Source organism: Penaeus vannamei, chromosome 23 (assembly GCF_042767895.1).
Source record: "Penaeus vannamei isolate JL-2024 chromosome 23, ASM4276789v1, whole genome shotgun sequence".
In the NCBI taxonomy this organism is placed as follows: domain Eukaryota; kingdom Metazoa; phylum Arthropoda; class Malacostraca; order Decapoda; family Penaeidae; genus Penaeus; species Penaeus vannamei.
The window spans coordinates 5,368,828-5,374,500 of NC_091571.1; positions in this window are offsets into that span (position 1 = coordinate 5,368,828).

Sequence of the window (5,673 nt, forward strand, 5' to 3'; positions counted from 1 at the left end):
ATTATTTTTTATACCTTAACGCACACACATGTATACGAATATATACGCATATATACTGAAACACACACCCTAAAGAAATGATGATGATGATGATGGTGGTGATGGTAATGGTAATGATATTGGTGGTAATGGTGATGATGATGATGGTGTTGGTGATGGTAATGATGATGGTAGTAATGGTGAGAATGATGGTGGTGGTGATGGTAATGGTAATGATATTGGTGGTGATGGTAATGATAATGATGATGGTGGTGGTGATGGTAATGACGATGGTGATGGTGATGGTAATGATATTGGTGGTGATGGTAATGATAATGATGATGGTGGTGGTGATGGTGATGGTAATGATATTGGTGGTGATGGTGATGATGATGGTGATGGTAATGGTAATGATATTGGTGGTGATGGTAATGGTAATGATATTGGTGGTGATGGTGAAGGTGATGGTGATGATGGTAGTAATGGTGAGGATGATAGTGATGGTAATGATGATGATGGTGATAATAATGATGATGTGGACGCTATTCTACAGGGATATAAAGGCAGAGGAAAACATTTTACTCAGTTTAGGATAAAAAGAAGAAGGAACTCTGTAAAAACAACTTTCTCGTTATGTTAAAGTTCTCCCTCTCATATCTCAACTATAAATATAGAGAATCTAAGTTTTAATAATCGAGCAAATAATGTCAACCTGGTTTTTTCACATTTAGGCTAATTGACGAGCTGGAATATTATAGAATTAACAAGCTCGGTTATATATATATATATATATATATATATATATATATATATATATATATATATATATATATATATATATATATATATATATATAAAGGCGAGAGGTTTTATAGCACCTTATTTACAAACGATAGATTATTTTATATTTAATCCCAACTTGCTGAGATCTAAATGTTACCCGCATCTAGTTACCGTACAGCATAACCGTTACCCACATAGGATATCGGATTTAGACCTCAACTTGCTGTCCAGTTACCACACAGCGGAAGTTACCCACATCGGATATCGGATTTAGATCTTAACTTGCTGGCCAGTTACCGTACGGCGGAAAAGTTACCCGCATCGGATATGGAACAATTTATCCGACGAGAACACACGAGCGGAGAACAAAATGGGCTTCATTCAACCCGCTTCACCTGTAGGCTATATATATATATATATCCTAGATGAGTGGGGGGGGGGGGTACACAATTTCGTATGCTTTGTTTTCATTTAGTATACCAGGGTGTAGAAATAGGCCCATTTGGAGCTTGGGGGGGGTACACAACTTCGTATGCTTTGTTTTCATTTAGTATACCAGGGTGTAGACATAGGGCCGTTTGGAGCTTGGGGGGGGGTACACAACTTCGTATGCTTTGTTTTCATTTAGTATACCAGGGTGTAGAAATAGGCCCATTTGGAGCTTGGGGGGGGGGGGTACACAATTTCGTATGCTTTGTTTTCATTTAGTATACCAGGGTGTAGAAATAGGCCCATTTGGAGCTTGGGGGGGGGGGGGGGGTACACAATTTCGTATGCTTTGTTTTCATTTAGTATACCAGGGTGTGGAGTAGGCCTACTTGGAGCAGGGGGGAGGGTACACAATTTCGTATGCTTCGTTTTCATTTAGTATACCAGGGTGTAGAAATAGGCCTATTTGGAGCTTGGGGGGGGGGGACATAATTTCGTATGCTTCGTTTTCATTTAGTATACCAGGGTGTAGAAATAGGCCTATTTGGAGCTTGGGGGGGGGGACATAATTTCGTATGCTTCGTTTTCATTTAGTATACCAGGGTGTAGAAATAGGCCTATTTGGAGCTTGGGGGGGGGGGGGGGACATAATTTCGTATGCTTCGTTTTCATTTAGTATACCAGGGTGTAGAAATAGGCCTATTTGGAGCGTGGGGGGGGGGGGGGGCATAATTCCGTATGCTTCGTTTTCATTTAGTATACCAGAGTGTAGAAATAGGCCTATTTGGAGCTTGGGGGGGGGGGGGACACAATTTCGTAAATAATTTCGTATTACTTCGTTTTCATTTAGTATACCAGGGTGTAGAAATAGGCCTATTTGGAGCTTGGGGGGGGGGGGACACAATTTCGTAAATAATTTCGTATTGCTTCGTTTTCATTTAGTATACCAGGGTGTAGAAATAGGCCTATTTGGAGCGTGGGGGGGGGCATAATTCCGTATGCTTCGTTTTCATTTAGTATACCAGAGTGTAGAAATAGGCCTATTTGGAGCTTGGGGGGGGGGACACAATTTCGTAAATAATTTCGTATTGCTTCGTTTTCATTTAGTATACCAGGGTGTAGAAATAGGCCTATTTGGAGCTTGGGGGGGGGGGACACAATTTCGTAAATAATTTCGTATTGCTTCGTTTTCATTTAGTATACCAGGGTGTAGAAATAGGCCTATTTGGAGCTTGGGGGGGGGGACACAATTTCGTAAATAATTTCGTATTGCTTCGTTTTCATTTAGTATACCAGGGTGTAGAAATAGGCCTATTTGGAGCTTGGGGGGGGGACATAATTTCGTATGCTTGGTTTTCATTTAGTATACCAGGGTGTGGAGTAGGCCTACTTGGAGCTTGGGGGGTGGGGGGGGAGGGTAAACAATTTCGTATGCTTCGTTTTCATTTAGTAAACCAGGGTGTAGAAATAGGCCTATTTGGAGCTTGGGGGGGGGGAGGGTACACAATTTCGTAGGCTTCGTTTTCATTTATTATACCAGGGTGTGGAGTAGGCCTATTTGGAGCTTGGGGGGGGGACATAATTTCGTATGCTTCGTTTTCATTTAGTTATAGCAGGGTGTAGAAATAGGCCTATTTAGAGCTTGGGGGGAGGGTACACAATTTCGTATGCTTTGTTTTCATTTAGTATAGCAGGGTGTGGAGTAGGCCTACTTGGAGCTTGGGGGGTGGGGGGGGGGGGTACACAATTTCGTATGCCTCGTTTTCATTTATTATACCAGGGTGTGGATTAGGCCTACTTGGAGCTTGGGGGGTGGGGGGGGGGGTACACAATTTCGTATGCCTCGTTTTCATTTATTATACCAGGGTGTGGATTAGGCCTACTTGGAGCTTGGGGGGTGGGGGGGAGGGTACACAATTTCGTATGCTTCGTGTCCATTTAGTATACCAGGGTGTAGAAATAGGCCTACTTGGAGCTTGGGGGGTGGGGGGGAGGGTACACAATTTTGTATGCTTCGTTTTCATTTAGTATACCAGGGTGTGGAGTAGGCCTATTTGGAGCTTGGGGGGTGGGGGGGAGGGTACACAATTTTGTATGCTTCGTTTTCATTTAGTATACCAGGGTGTGGAGTAGGCCTATTTGGAGCTTGGGGGGTGGGGGGGAGGGTAAACAATTTCGTTTTCATTTAGTATACCAGGATGTAGATTAGGCCTATTTGGAGCTTGGGGGGGGGGTGTACGTCTACGAGCAGATATCCGAAATTCCTCAGGTTTTTTCTGATAATTTTTTCAATGTGTAAGCTCTTTTGACGCTGAAAACTTGTCTTGCTATTTATTTATTATTTATTTTCATTTTTATTTTGCTGTTCCTTATCCTTTTGTCTTGGTAAAATAAAAGCAGTGTATTTCTCCTTTAAAAAAAATTGTAGACCAAACTGTATACTTGAATGGCGACCGCGACAAGATATTTTTTTCTTTCTTTTCTTTCTTTCTTTCTTTTTCTTTCTTTCTTTTCTTCTAACTCGTTATTCGCACTCTCGGCATAAAGGCCATCAATCACTCGCGGAACGTGATCTCCGGCCTTTAATATGGAGGTGAAATGACATGTTTTTAATCATTATTTTTACGATTTTTTCTTCCTTCTCCAAGTCTGAGTTTCTCGCGTCTCACATCACGCTTGAAAGTTTTTTTTTTTTTTTTTTTTTTAGAAGTTTTGTTATAAATACACTTTTCTTTACAGACCTTTTATCAATATTCTCTGAAGAACCTTGAATAAATTTAGTTCCTGGTGACGGAAGTAATACTAATGAAAGAGAAATGATAATGTAGATTTATCTGTAAATAACAGGCATGATAATGTAGATTTATCTATAAATAACACATGCACATAATATCGTGAGATTTACATAGACAGATTTATTCACATACAACACAGACATATAAAATCATATATCCCTGTACATATTATTTACATACACGGATCTAATCAAACATACATCCCTGTACATATTACTTACATACACGGATCTAATCAAACATACATCCCTGTACATATTATTGACATACACGGATCTATTCAAACATACAAACCACAAGCAAATAGTATCATAAAATCATATCTCCTTGTAAAGAGAAACCGTATAAACTTGAACACAGGATTGACATCGACAACTGTCTCCCATCACTAGAAATTTTATTATCTAATCATACATTATTATTTACATATGCAGAGGTCGAGGGCGCCATTACTCGCGGTTTTGGAAAGTGTTTCTCTCACTCTGACTTCTCTTTGTTCCCTGAGACTCACAAAGAGGGAAGGGTCGGTATTCCCCTCTTCTTCCCCTTCTTCTTTCCCCCCTTCTTCCTCTTCCTCTTTCCCCTTTCTTCCTCTTCTCTACCGCCCTCCCCCTCTCCCTTCCTCTCCTTCCTCTCCCCTCTCTCTCCTCTCTCCACCTCAGCCTCACAAAGAGGGAAGGGTCGGTATTCCCCTCTTCTTCCCCTTCTTCTTTTCCCCCCTTCTTCCTCTTCCTCTTTCCCCTTTCTTCCTCTTCTCTACCCCTCCCCCCCCCTCTCCCTTCCTCTCCTCTCTCTCCTCCCTCTCTCTCCTCTCTCCACCTCAGCCTCACAAAGAGGGAAGGGTCGGTATTCCCCTCTTCTTCCCTTTCTTCTTTCCCCCTTCTTCCTCTTCCTCTTTCCCCTTTCTTCCTCTTCTCTACCCTCTCCCCCTCTCCCTCCCTCTCCTCTCTCTCCTCCCTCTCTCCTCTCTCCACCTCAGCCTTTATGGAAATTCTTGATCTCGCAGAACTTTCTCATTACATACTTGGCATATTCAAGGATAGGGATTCCTGTCTGAGTCGATTGTCTGCTGTTGATGAAAGGGTCGATTTTACAGCAGTTGTCGACTTTATTTTATTTTTTCATTATTATTATTATTTTTTTTTTTTTTTTTTTTTTTTTTTTTTTTTTTTTTTTTTTTTTTTGTTCAGGCGCTTGAAGGGAGCAACCTCACTGAACAGTCTGTGGGCGGAGTTAACAACAGAAGGCGTGTCATTCATCTTTCGTTCACACTACAGAGTCTTTCCAAATTGGGCGTTGTTGCAGAGTTTTATCATTGATTTTCTTCTCAGCTTAAACATTTTCCCAAAAAACGGAAATTAATGTTAATGCTGGATGAGCACACACATATAAGGCTTCTGGAAATACCTGGACACTCTACGAACCTTGCCAACTTTCAGATTTAGATGAGACGCAAATATTTTAGAGCAAACAGCATTTTTTCTCCTTTTTTTCTTTTTTTCTGGGGGGGAGGGGGGGTAGGGCTTTACCATATCATCAGGGGCGACATCACGAAGAGGATGACATCCGTTGCCATGGTTACCTCCGGCTTCAACCACCCTCCAGAGTGTCTACGAGCAGTTAGCATCCCAAAGCCACCCTCGAGGGCTTGATCTTCGAACCCGCTCGTCATTTCGTCGGATAATTG